Source organism: Bison bison, unplaced genomic scaffold, assembly GCF_000754665.1.
Source record: "Bison bison bison isolate TAMUID 2011002044 unplaced genomic scaffold, Bison_UMD1.0 scf7180017864466, whole genome shotgun sequence".
Taxonomy (NCBI): Eukaryota; Metazoa; Chordata; class Mammalia; order Artiodactyla; family Bovidae; genus Bison; species Bison bison.
In genome coordinates, this window is record NW_011495027.1 from 1,907,587 (window position 1) to 1,922,410 (window position 14,824).

At 36.4% G+C, this 14,824-nt stretch overlaps 1 protein-coding gene across 2 annotated transcripts in view; it reads left to right on the forward strand.

The window, feature by feature from the left end:
- SAMD13 (sterile alpha motif domain containing 13) overlaps positions 1-14,824 on the forward strand; it is a 53,384-nt gene that overhangs the window by 5,261 nt on the left and 33,299 nt on the right. The gene's annotated exons all lie outside the window — the stretch shown is intronic.

A 14,824-nucleotide genomic window follows, 5' to 3' on the forward strand; every position in this document is an offset into this window, starting at 1 on the left:
GCGGTATGTGTGTGTGTGTGTGTGTGTGTGTGTGGTGAGGGGGAACAGAAAAAAGAGATTGCGTCTTTTTAGAATAAAACCACCCATCTCAAAAATGAAAGCTATAGGAAGGGAGGGAAAAAAGTGTCAGAATACTAAGTTTAACAACTTCTCTGTCCTCATTTTATGAACTGTTCCTTGAATGTGAAATATTTCTGCATATACCAAAGTCTCTTTTTTATATCTGCTCTTACAATTGAAACTTCTGATTATATCTATTGTGAGTTATATGCTTGATACTTTTAAATAGAAAAATTCAGTTGCATTATGTGGTGTATTCTGAAACATGCTATGTATTTTAGACATAAAATATCTGTAAGTATACGAAAAAATATTTATTCTAGGAGTTATATTTTGGCTCTAACCATATTGCTTACAAGGAAGAAGTATGCTCCAAGACAGTGTTGTCTGTTTCATTTTTTCCCTGTCATTTTAGTTTAAAATCTCCTTCAACTTGAGCTTTGGAAGAAGCTAATGTAATCTGTAGTTGTTATAACTGAATGAAAAAATAGTATGCTATATATGTTTATGAATAGAAGGTATCTTTTATATTAAAGTTACATTAAACTTAATAAAATCTGCTTTAAAATTTTCTCCTGTAATTTATATATCAATGCCATGCTTCCATGCTTGTTCCCATGTTTGAAGTTTGGGGAAGGTAGGTGGAGGAGGAATGAAAGAAACAGATGCTTTTTGTAATGTGTCGGTTAGACCAACTGCTTCCAGTAGTACCCTGGGCAGTGATGAAATGACCTACACAGATATTGTCCACCGTGGTAGCCATGAGCTGCGTGTGGCAATTACAAATGTGAAATATGACTAATGTCTGATGAACTGAACTTTTAATTTTATTCAATTTGAATCCATTTTAAAAGTTAACAGCTTCATTGAAATATGATTGCCATATAATAAACTGCATGTGTTTAAAGTATAAAATATGATAAGCTCTGACATTTGTATACACCCATGAAACTATTACCAAAATTAAGATAACAAACATATCCATCATCCCCACAGGTTCCTCATAAACCTTTATAATCTCTTCTTCCTGCCCTTCTCTGCCCTTATATTCCCCAGGCAACACTGGTAGTCTCTCACTGAAGATTAGTTTATTTTTCCTAGATTTTTATATAAATGGAATTATTCAGAATGTACTTTTTTTAGGGGGAGGGAAGGGGTCTGGTTTCTTTCTCCCAGAATAATTAATTTAGGATTTGTTTATGTTATAATATGTATCAATAGTTCATTGATTTTTATTACTAAGTAATGTTTTATTGTATGGATATACAACACTTTGTTCATTGTTTGTCCACCCACTTGTTCATAGACTTTTGGGTTGTTCCCATTTATTAGGGATTACAACTAAACTGCCTTGGTCACTTGTGTACAAGTGTGTGTGTGAACATATACATTTTTCTTGGATAAGTATCTAGGAGGGAAGTAACTGGGCCACATGGTAAGTAAGTAAGTGAAGTCGCTTCCGCTCTTTGCGACCCCATGGACTGTAGCCTACCAGGCTCCTCTGTCCATGGGATTTTCCAGGCAATAGTACTGGAGTGGATTGCCATTTCCTTCTCCAGTGGATCTTCCCGACCCACGGATCGAACCTGGGTCTCCCATATTGTAGACAGACGCTTTACCATCTGAGCCACCAGGGAAGGCCACGTGGTAGGTGTATGCCAAACTTTGTAAGAAATTGCCAAACTATTTTCCGAACTAGTTGTGCCATGTTACATTCCCACCAGCAGTGTGTGAGCATTCCAGTTGTTCTGTGTCCTCAGGAACTTGGTGTGATCGGGCTTCTTCATTTCATTAGGTGTGTTTTGTTTTGTTTTTTAATCTGAAGATGCTTTGTGTAGTATGACCATTTTAACAACATCAATTCTTCCAATCCAAGAGCATGGTATATCTTTCCATTACTTTGAATCATTTTCAGTTTCCTTTATCAGTGTTTTAGATAGTTCTCTCCTTGGTTATTAGGTATGGTTTTAATTTTCATTTCTGTAATGACTGAGGATGTTGAGTTTTTTTTTTTTTTAATGTGCTTGTTTTATCTACAGATCTTCTTAAGTATTGTTCAGATCTTTTGCCCATCTTTTTATTGGGCTGGTTTTTTAGTATATTATTATGTAGAATTTTTACATATTCAGGTTACAAGTCCTTTGTTATATACATGATTTGAAAATATTTTCTTGTTGTATATAATTTGTTTTTTCATTCTCTCTGCAGTGCCTTTCAAAGTGCAGAAGTTTTAAATTTTGATGAAGTCCAGTTTATAAATTTTTTATTTTATGGATAGTGCTTTTAGTGTCACTTATCTAAGAAATATTTGCCTCGCTCAAGGTCACAAAGATTTTCTCTTATGTTTTCTTAGATTTGGGACTATAATTTTTGAGTTAATTTTTGTATATGGTGTGGAATAAGGATTAAAGTCTTACTGTTGATAGTGGTTTCGGTTGTTGGTTTTTTTGCCTTTGGATACCCAATTGTTCCAGCACCATTTGTTGAACTATCTCTGCAACTTTGTTGAAAAAAATAACTGATCAAATATCTGTAGCTCTAGTTCTGGACTCTATTTTATTCCATTGATATTTTGTATGTATTTATGAGAGTCCCATGGATGGAGGAGCCTGGTAGGCTGCAGTCCATGGGGTCGCTGAGGGTTGGACACGACTGAGCGACTTCCCTTTCACTTTTCACTTTCATGCATTGGAGAAGGAAAGGGCAACCCACTCCAGTATTCTTGCCTGGAGAATCCCAGGGACAGGGGAACCTGGTGGGCTGCCATCTATAGAGTCACACAGAGTCAGACACGACTGAAGCGACTTAGCAGCAGCAGCAGCAGCATCCCAATACAACACTGTTTGGGTAACTATACGTTTATGATAAATCTTGAAATCAGGTAGTATTATCCACTCAACTTTGATTTTTTTTGGAACTTGTTTTGGCACTCTTAGGTCCTTTGCTTTTCCATATAAATCAGCTTTTAAATTTCTACCCCCAAAAAATGCCTGCTGGTCATTTGACTGGCATTGCATTGAATTATAGATCAATTTAAGGAGAATTGACATTTTAACAATATTGTGTCTTCCAACTCATTAACACAGCATTTCAATCCATTACTTAGGTCCTCTTTAATTTCTCTCAGCAATGTTTCATAGTTTTCAGTGTGCAGGTCTTGCACATATTTCATCAGATATATCCCTCCATATTTCATATTTTTACACTATAATTAATGGTTGTTGTTGTTTAGTTGCTAAGTCATGTCTGACTCTTCTGTGATCCCATGGACTGTGGCCCACCAGGCTTCCCTGTCCATGGGATTTCCCAAGCAAGAATACTGGAGGAGGTTGCCATTTCCTTCTCTATGAGATCTTCCCGACCCAGGGATTGAACTTGCATCTCCTGCATTAACAGCAGATTCTTTAACACTGAGTCACCAGAGAAGCCCATTATTGATAGTGCTTTTTAAATTTAAATTTCTAGTTGTTTATTGCTAGTATAAAGAAATATGGCAGGTTTTTTTTTAATGTTAATCTTGTATCCTACAACCTTGCTAAACTCACTTATTACTTCTAATGGCTTTTTCATAGACTCTGTCAGATATTTAACATAGACAGCTATGTCTTGTGAATAAAGACAGTTTTACTTTTTCTTTCCCACTGTGGATACCTTTCATTTCTTTTTCTTACTTTATTGTGCTGAATAAGATCTCCAGTAAAAAGTTGAATAGCACTGGTGAGATTAGACATCCTAATTTTGTTCTCAATCTTAAGACAAGAAAAACTTTTACTTTTTTTCTTGTCTTTCTTTTCAGCCTGCTTTTAAATTTTTCTCTGGGTCATTGATTGTTGAGCAATTTGATTATGAGACTCAGTGTAGTTTTATTCATCTTTCTTGTGTTTAAAGTTTGTTTTTTGGGAGGGGGAATCTATGGGCTTAGTTTTTATCAAGTTTGGAAATTTTTTTTTAATTTAATTTTTTTATTTTTATTTTAATTGGAGGCTAATTACTTTACAATATTGTGGTGGTTTTGCCATACATTCACATGAATCAGCCATGGGTATACATGTGTTCCCCATCCAGACCCTCCCTCTGACCGCCCTCCCCATCCCATCTCTCAGGGTCATCCCAGTGCACCAGCCCTGAGCACCCTGTCTCATGCATGGAACCTGGTCTGGTGATCTATTTCACATATGATAATATACATGTTTCAATGCTATTCTCCCAAATCATCCCACTCTCACCTTCTCCCACAGAGTCCAACAGTCTGTTCTTTATATCTGTGTCTCTTTTGCTGTCTCGCATATAGGGTCATTGTTAGCATCTTTATAAATTCCATATATATGCATTAGTATACTGTGTTGGTGTTTTTCTTTCTGAGTTACTTCGCTCTGTATAATAGGCTGCAGTTTCATCCACCTCATTAGAACTGATTCAAATGTATTCTTTTTAATAGCTGAGTAATATTTCATCATGTATATGTACCACAGCTTTCTTATCCATTCATCTGTTGATGGGCATCTAGGTTGCTTCCATGTCCTGGCTATTGTAAACAGTGCTGCGATGAACATTGGGGTACACATGTTTCTTTCAATTCTGGTTTCCTCAGTGTGTATGCTCAGCAGTGGGATTGCTGGGGGAAATTTTCAACTGTTATTTTTTAAATTTTCTTTGGTCTTTCTCCACTTCTCCTTTGGGGACTCCGGTTATAGGTTTATTTGATCACTTGATATTGCCCCACAATTCACTGATACCCTGCTAATTTTTTTCCCAGTCTTTTTTCTGTGTTTCATTTTTGGATAGTTTCTATTGCTTTTCCTTAAGTTCACTAATCTTTTCTTCTGAAATGTATAATCTCTTGTTAATCCCACCCAATGCATTTTTCATTTCAAACAAGTTTTCATCTCTAGAAGTTCAGCTTGGTCTTTTAAATCTTTCATGTCTTCACTTTACATATCCTTCCCTCTAGCTTCTGAACGTATGAAATATAGTCATAAAATTGTTTCAATGTCCTTGTCTACTAATTCTATCACTTCTCAGTCGGTTTCAGTTGATTGGTTTTTCTTTTCACTATGGGTCATATTTTTCTGCTTCTTTGTACGCTTGGTAATTCTTTATTGAAAATTAGGTGTTTTGAATTTTGCCTTGTTGAATGTTTGATAATTTTGTATTCCTGTAAATATTCCAGATCTTTGTCCTGGGATGTGCTTGAATTAGTTGGAAACAAGCAATTGATCCTTTGAAGCCTTATTTTATTAATAAGTATTGTTAGTCAAGACTAGAGCTGTATTTACCCTTTTTTTCCCCCTTTTATTGAAGTAAGACCCACATTTCTACTCTAACCAATACTCCTGAATGATGCGATATTCCTCTCTGGAAGATAGAAACAAGCACTGTTCCCAACTCTGTGTGATCTCTAAGGATTTTTGTCTCTAATTCTTTTTCATGATTCTTTCCCCAGCTTATTTCTTCATGTGTATGTGATAATCAGTACTCCACTGAGCACTTGAAGGGAAACTTCTACACATCTCCAGAGTTCCCTCTCTGTAGCTGTCTCCTCTCTGGAACTCTGCACCCGGGCACAGCCTAAAATCTCTCTTCAGGCAGTAAGTGGCCAGGGCTACATGCTTGTTCCCACCCTTCAGGGACCACTATTCTTTACTGCCTGTGTCCAGTGCCTTGAGTGCCAGTTTCATACATCTTGTCAATTTTTTAGTTGTTTTAGGCAGAAGTGTAGTTCTGGGCCCCATGACTCCACCTTGATCAGAAATAGCAGTCTCAGTTTATATAGCAAGTGGCTATTGGCTAACCTGTTGGCCAAGATAGAGTTAGATTATAATACTGAATCCCTAAAACATAGAGTCTTAAGGCTCTCTCTGAGATCTGCTCAAACTGGGATCACAGTTGCTTCCATTTTGTTTTCCAGGCATGGAAAATAAAGTTGCTTTATTAGACAATGTACTTCACAAAGGATCATTTCCAAAGAAGCCTAGGATAATGACCTATCACTGGCCGTGTGCTACTGCTCAGAGCTTTAGTTTTACAAGGCTATTGTTTATGGAGTCCTTTCTCTGTGTCTAGCACTTTGTGTGAGCCTTGTTAATCCTCACAACCATATTTTGAGGTATGTGCTATAATTCCCATTTTATAGTGGAGAAAACGAAAGCTCCAGGAGGTAAAAGACCTTCTAAGAGTTCATTGCTTATAAGTCCTGATGTTGGTATTTAGGTTTAAAGTCTGGCATTGAAGCCTGAGCCCTTTCTTCTGCACTGGGGTGACTAGGTTTTCAAAGGTAGCTTTCAGTCTCTTTCACCAGAGGCACAGCTCTCACTCCCAGGGGGCTATAGAAGCCTAAGTACCCAAGATTTGTAAATGATGGAAACATTCAATACTATGACCATAAGTTAACAAAGACAGGACTTCCCTTTTCAAAATGGCATATTTCTTCTAAGTATAAGATATATCATAAGTCTGTTCTAAGTTATGCTAGGCAGTGTTTCTCAAAGTGAATTTGTATCACTTGGAGGGCATGTTAAAATACAGGCAGCTGGGCCACACCTCCAGAGTTTCTGTTCGGTACATCCCAAAGGCCTGGGAACTTGTGTTTTAACATGTTCTCTGGTAGTGTTGATGCTGATGTCCAGTGGCTTTGGAAAACAATTTGGCATTTTTTTCCAGTGTTGAACCATGAAATATTTTATAACTCAACAAGTCCATTTCTGGATATATGTTAGTGCCGGATATATACTAGAAATGACATTTGAACCATAGATGTAATTTAACATTTTCTGGTGGTCATATTTAAACAGATGAAATTAATTTTAATATAGTTTATATTTGACTGAAAATACCCAGGATGTTATCATTTTTAAATGTAGTCAATATAGCACATTATTAATGAAATAGTTTATATTTCTGTGCTAAATTTTATCAGTGCACTATATATTTTACACTTAGAGTATGTTTCAGTTTGGATGGAAAAATTTTATTATAAATATTTGATCTCTATTAGATTTCATAAAATTTGTGATTGAAAAAGTAGAATCACATACCTAAATAATTCTTAAAAGTCTCAATAAATGAATCAAGTACCAAAAATTATTTTCCTTTAATACATTTGTGTACATTGACACAACTTGTTCTTCTATTTTGTATATTTCCTTTTTGTTCATTTATTTGTCTGCACCAGGTCTTAGTTGTGGCATGTGGGATCTAGTTCCCTGACCAAGGATCGAACCTGGGCCCCCTGCATTAGGGGCAGGGAGTCTTAGCCACTGGACCACCAGGGAAGTTCCTGGTTCTTCTCTTTTAGATTTGACTTGACTTGGAAGCAATAGCGTATCCTTTCAAAACTAAGTTAAATTTGCTGATACTCAAAAAAATCATATTGTTAGCATTAAATTCAAAAGTGTATTACATAAATTTATAAGACATATAAATTTATCCAATGAATCATTCTTCAAATTTCTCTTAAAATTGATTTATGTTAGAAAGATGTGTAAAATTATTTTTATTATACTCTGAAAAGTTACAATTTCAACACAAAATTTTGTGCCTCTTTACCTAGGTTACAAATCAGCATTTCCTTTTTTTTCTTTTTCAGGAGCTTCAAATTAATCTCATTTACATGTAGTCTGATACATCAATGAGAAAATACGAATTTCTCTGCCATTTTTTGTCTTTAATTATTGAATATTTGGAAAGCATTTTTTGTTTTAATGAAATCTTGAATTGGACTTAACAATACAATAAGTCTTTGTATATTTCTTCTATAACTTAACGAGTATTGGCAAAGAACACAGATCTTTAAATGTGCTCTGTTTCTTTTAAGAGTTCCATTGTTCGGCATTGATCTGTGGCATTTACAAATATTTATGGAATGATTTAACAATGGCATTCTTGACACATTTCAGGAGTCCGCTTCAAAAAACCGAACACATGTATCATACAGTAGAATGAAGCAATGAAATACGTCTCCTGTTTTAAAAGTATATTAAAACCAGATTTTTTTAAACTTAGTGTGGCTGAAGTACCATCTACCAGGATAGGATTTAATTTTTTCAAATCTAGCTGAAGTTATTCTTCAACAAATATAAAACATTTAAAATATTTAAATAGGAATTCAGTTTTTCAGGCCATAAATTGATAACATTTCTTCTTAAATTTGGAAGTCTTCTGAGATAAAGCAGACTCCAAGTATGAACTTGGCAGTGTCTTTGATGTTATGGGCTTCCCTTGTGACTCAGATGGTAGAGTCTGCCTGCAATGCAGGAAACCCGGGTTTGATCCCTGGGTCAGGAAAATCCCCTGGAGAAGCGAATGGCTACCCACTCCAGTATTCTTGCCTGGAGAAGTCTATGGACAGAGGAGCCTGGCATGTTACAGTCGGTGGGGTCACAAATAGTCAGACATGACTGAGTGACTAACACTTTTCACTTTTGATGTTGCACTACTCATCTAAAGCTAAAGAAAAGTAGTTGTGTTTTTCCAAATTTGAACCAATCGATCTTAGATACTGTTAAAAAGATCTTACATTCTTCGGGCAATTGTTTGATGGCATGATTGAAAAATATCTCACTTTTGATGAACTGCCTTTTTAGTATTTTATCATAATATTCTGAAAACTGAATATAACAACATAGCTATTGAAAAAACTGTGTTCTTTTTTTGTGCTAGAATCCAAGTTGTTTATAGCTGGGCAAATTTATGAGCTCAGATTCTGTTTAAAATCACTTCAGAATGTTTTGTTGGACGTTGAATTTTGATTACAGGTGTCTAATGTTATTAGCTCTTTTTGACTGTTGAGAAGCAAGTTACCAAATTCACTATGTCTTTGCTAAAAATGTCACTTAATGTTTATCCATTTTTCTTTTTTTTTTTTGTCTTGGTATTTTTCCTTAGGTTGGGTGTTTTTTTTTTTTAATTTTATTTTATTTTTAAACTTTACAATATTGTATTAGTTTTGCCAAATATCGAAATGAATCCGCCACAGGTATACCTGTGTTCCCCATCCTGAACCCTCCTCCCTCCTCCCTCCCCATACCCTCCCTCTGGGTCGTCCCAGTGCACCAGCCCCAAGCATCCAGTATCGTGCATCGAACCTGGACTGGTGACTCGTTTCATACATGATATTATACATGTTTCAATGCCATTCTCCCAAATCTCCCCGCCCTCTCCCTCTCCCACAGAGTCCATAAGACTGATCTATACATCAGTGTCTCTTTTGCTGTCTCGTACACAGGGTTATTGTTACCATAAACAGCTTTTTTCCTTTTGCTCTGCTCCAACGAATTGCAATTGCTGTTCATCATGAAATTTCCAATATACTTTGAGTCAGGCTCCTTTTTTCTTTACTGTTCTGACTCTGGTGCTAGTTTCTGCATCTCCTTTTGATTCTGCATCAGTGGTATGCCTCCTTTTTACATTTTAAAATGTATCCATACTTACTTTTAACTAAAATATTTTATTGCAATTAAAATTGTAAGATTATTAATTACCAATTACAACATACAAAGAGAGTCTTATAACCTGTGCTGTCGGCATCAAACACATTACAATATCACATGGGTGCATAGAAAAGATCATTTATCCTGAATCAATGTATAGATGCCAACTGGATTGCCATGTGTTTATGTGTAAAACTAGAGAAAGAGAGCTGCATCTGATTGAACTTCAAAGTAGTTTCTAGGCACTGCAATGGTTAAAGGGAAATGTTATCACACCAAAACAATGAAGTTGTGTTGATCAGAAACATAATTTACTTTAATTCGGGTTTTTAAATTTAAACTAGTTAAAATGAAAAACCCAATTTCTTAGTTGGATTTTTAATGCTCAACAGCCACCTGTGTTTAGAGGCTGCAATATTGCACAGGTTATAGCCAAAACAAGCTCTTGCACACATGCATGGGGAGAAAGGTTAAATGAATATGGGGTTGGGGAGGATGATTCCCTCAGGTCAGGGATGCAGGGGTGGGATGGATATAAGCATTGTCAAGATTATAGTTTTTTTAAAAAATATTATAGCTTCTATTTTGCATGATGGATTCATGGTGATTATTAAGTTTTAAAATAATTAAATAATTAAGAGGGAGCCATCTTAATAGTTTGGGGTATGTTCTTCTAGACAGTTTCTATATAGAGCTCTCTGGATCCATATATACGTGTGCTGTGCTTAGTCACTCTGTCATATCCGACGCTTTGTGACCCTATGGACTGCAGCCCGCCAAGCTCCAAGCCTGCCAAGGACTCTCCAGTGTACCACTCCAAGAATACTGGAGTGGGTAGCCATTCGCTTCTCCAGGGGATCCTCCCGACCCAAGGATCAAACTCAGGTCTTTTGCATTGCAGGCAGATTCTTTACTGTCTGAGCCACCAGGGAAGCCCAATGTATATGGAGACATAAACTTTTATTGAACAAATGGGATCATAATGTTCTCTTTTTTATGGATTTCAGAGTCACAGATTTTGAATTAATCAAAACTTTGGTACATGACACTCTTGCTATTGATCTATGTTTAATCATGTAGAATTTTCGGTAAATTATAAAAAATTCTAGGTGTTTCACATATATGTGCGTATCTATACAACTTACAAGTATACATGTGAATATTTTCCCCCATTCATTTAGTCTTATTACTCCATTTTTCATCAGTTGGTCTTTTATCCCTTTTTTCCTTTTCTTCTAGGAGGGAGGAGGAACTAATATTCCCACACACAATAGATGCTTTTAGTAAGTTAGCAGCTTTTCAAGTGGTTTATCTCCCCACCACCACCAACCCCTCACCCCACGGTGGAGAAGCTCTACTGCAGTAGAATGCTCACAGCAACAAAGCTTAGCAACCTTCAAAAGAAGCTATTTCTTATTAAAATCATGCCTTTTCTTGCTCATGTATCTCACCGTCTTCTTCTGCCTTTGTGTTCAGTTGGTTGTTTTATTATGAAGCAAAGACTAAAGTTTGGAACTAACATTTCTTTTATAATTAGTAAAGTGATACTTTTCTTAGTAATGAATATTGGAAAGTTTTCAACTCACTTTAATATTGAAATACTAGCTTTTAAACATTGAGATATAATTTTCCTATAATGTATCAGTTTCAGATATACCACATAATAATTCATTATTCACCACGATAATTCAAATGTTCACCACGATGACTGTAGTTAACATGAATCACATACACAGTTAAAGTTTTTTCTTCTGATAAGAATTTTTAAGATCTACTGTCTTTAACAACTTTTGAATATACAGTACAGTATTATTAGTTATAGTCACCATGCTGAATGTTACATCCCCATGAATTACTTATTTTATAACTGGAAGTTTGTACATTTTGACCACTTTCACCCATTTAGTGCTCTGCAACCCCTCCCCTCACCTCTGGCAACCACCAATCTGTTCTCTGTATCTTTGGTTTTGGATTTACTTTTTTTGAATATTTTATTTTTAGATTCCACATATAAGTGAGATTATGTATTTGTCTTTGGCTGACTTATTTGACTTGCAGAGGGCATTTAAAATGGCTTCACATTCAATTTATATTGTCAAAAATGACAAGACTTCCTTTTTATGGCTGAATACTATTATATTCTATATATATATACATACACACACACACACACACCACATTTTCTTTATTTTCCGGTGATGGACACTCAGATGGCTTTCATGTCTAGGCTATTGTAAATAGTGATGTAATGAATGTGAGGGAGCTATATCTTTTTGATTTAGTGTTTTTCTTTCTTTTAGTTAGATGCCCAGAAGCAAAATTGCTGAATTGTATGGTAGTTCTGTTTTTAATTTTTTTCAGGAACCTACCTCCTATTTTCCATACTACAATTCTACCAATAATGCATAAGGGTTCCCTTTCCACATCTTTGCCAGCATTTGTTATCTCTTGTTTTTTTCTTATGCCTTTCTAAAGGGCATAAGATACTTCCTTATTGTTTTGGTTTGCATTTCCCTGATGATTAATGGTTCAGTACATCTTTTCATATACCTGTTGGCCATCTGCGTATCTTCTTTGGAAAAAATGTCTATTCAAATCCTCTGCCCATTTTTAAATTTGATTGTTTATTAATATTTATTTTTACTGTGGAGTTATATGTATTCTTTATGTATTTTGGATTTGCAAGTATTTTCTCCTGTTCAGTAGGTTGCCTTCGCACTTTGTTGGTTCTGTTTGCTCTGCAGAAGATTTTTAGTCTAAGATAGTCCCACTTGTTTATTTTTGCTTTTGTTGCCTCTGTTTTGGGAGTCAGATCCAAAAAAAAAAAATCATCGCCAAGACTGATGTCAAAGAGCTTACCACTTATGTTTTCTTCTACAGGCTTTATAGTTTCAGGCCTTACATTCAAATCTTTGACCCACTTTGAATTAATTTTTCTATGTGGTATAAGGTAGTGTTCCAGTTTCATTCTTTTGCACATCGTCCTCTTGTTTTTCCAGCACCATTTATTGAAGAGACTATCTTTTCCCCTTTGTATATTCTTGGCTCATTTGTCATTAATTAATTGGCCATATGTGCATTAATACTAACTTTTGAAATAGCCCTCTCTGAGGACTGTTAACTATTAAATATTAAGCTAATTATTAAATTTAAAGAAGTTGTCATTCTTAATGTGAATTACAAGATTAGGAAGTGAATGATAGAAGTAAGATATTAGGATAACGTTAGAAATTATTATTGGTATTACTAGAATTTCTATTGGTATTGCTAGAATTTTTAGGTAGGGCTTCCCTGGTGGCTCAGATGGTAAAGAATCTGTCTACAATACATGAGACCTGGGTTCGATCCCTGGCTTGGGAAGATCCCATGGAGAAGGACATGGCAACCCACTCCAGTATTCTTGCCTGAAGAATTCCACAGACATCAGAATTCAGGTGGGCTACAGTCCATGTGGTTGCAAAGAGGTAGACACAACTGAGTGACTAACATGCCAAATTTCAAAACTCTGACTTCATTGTAGAATTATTAAAGAGACCTTTCATATAACAAAAATAACAATAGCTACCATTACTTACCTCATTAAAAAAAAATCCAGCAATGTTTATGTGTATAGCAACCCACATATCAGTCAGGCATCTAATTCTAAGGGAATCAGTCACATCTAGGGTTAAATAAATAACTTCACAGGATATTTATTTATTTGCCTGGAAGTCCTGCAAGGTTCCTTAGGGAAGGAGGAAGAGGAAGCTGTTAGAAGTAATTGTGCATCTGATCACTGGCTTCAGCTTTTGTTCATTTACTCGTATTCCTGTCCTTTTGTGTTGTCAAGTAAATAATCAGCAGTCCTTAGATGTGTGTTTTTTAAAAGCAAGGAGGAGATTGCAACCAGCTTGCTGCAACCAGACTCCACAACCATACTGCTTGAGTCTACCTGCTTGAGTGAGGGTTCCTGGCACGCTGTTCTTTCCAGGGAACAGCAGTCTGGAACAGGGAGTGATCTCAATGTAAGATTCCACTCTACTAAACACATGGGAGAATAAAATAAAGCTCCCAAGACGTTTAAGTGGCTAAATATCAAATACTTCTTAACAGATAGTTTGTTAGAAAGAAGGGAAGAAAGGGAGGGAGGGAGAGAGAGAAGGAGGAAAAAAGAAGGAAGAAGAAAAGAGAAAGAGAAAGGAGAAGAGGGGAGTGGAGAGGAGAGGGGGAAAGTGAGCCACTAATTCAGACATGCAACATGACCTTTCTAATCAGAATCTGATGTCGTAACCCTTCTGTGGATATATTTGGTAGGATAAGTCAGAGTGCTATATGTATGGATTCTTGAATCAAAGAATATATGGTAGTTGATAGTGATACTTGTAATTGGTAGTTTTATTTTTCTTCAGTTCAGTTCAGTCACTCAGTCATGTCTGATTCTTTGTGACCGCATGAATCAGAGCATGGCAGGCCTCCCTGTCCATCACCAACTCCCGGAGTTCACTCAGACTCATGTCCATCAAGTCGGTGATGCCATCCAGCCATCTCATCCTCTGCCGTCCCCTTTTCCTTCTGCCCCAATCCCTCCCAGCATCAGAGTCTCTTCCAATGAGTCAACTCTTCGCATGAGGTGGCCAAAGTACTGGAGTTTCAGCTTTAGCATCATTCCTTCCAAAGAACACCCAGGGCTGATCTCCTTCAGAATGGACTGGTTGGATCTCCTTGCAGTCCAAGGGACTCTCAAGAGTCTTCTCCAGCACCACAGTTCAGAAGCATCAATTCTTCAGTGCTCAGCTTTCTTCACAGTCCAAATCTCACATCCATACATGACCACTGGAAAAACCATAGCCTTGACTAGACGGACCTTTGTTGGCAAAGTAATGTCTCTGCTTTTGAATATGCTATCTAGGTTGGTCAAAACTTTTCTTCTGAGGAGTAAGCGTCTTTTAATTTCATGGCTGCAGTCACCATCTGCAGTGATTTTGGAGCCCCAAAAAATAAACTCTGACACTGTTTCCACTGTTTCCCCATCTATTTCCCATGAAGTGATGGGACCAGATGCCATGATCTTCGTTTTCTGAATGTTGAGCTTTAAGCCAACTTTTTCACTCTCCTCTTTCACTTTCATCAAGAGGCTTTTCAGTTCCTCTTCACTTTCTGCCATAAGGGTGGTGTCATCTGCATATCTGAGGTTATTGATATTTCTCCATGCAATCTTGATTCCAGCTTATGCTTCTTCCAGCCCAGCGTTTCTCATGATGTACTCTGCATATAAGTTAAATAAGCAGGGTGACAATATACAGCCTTGACGTACTCCTTGTCCTATTTGGAACCAGTCTGTTGTTCCATGTCCAGTT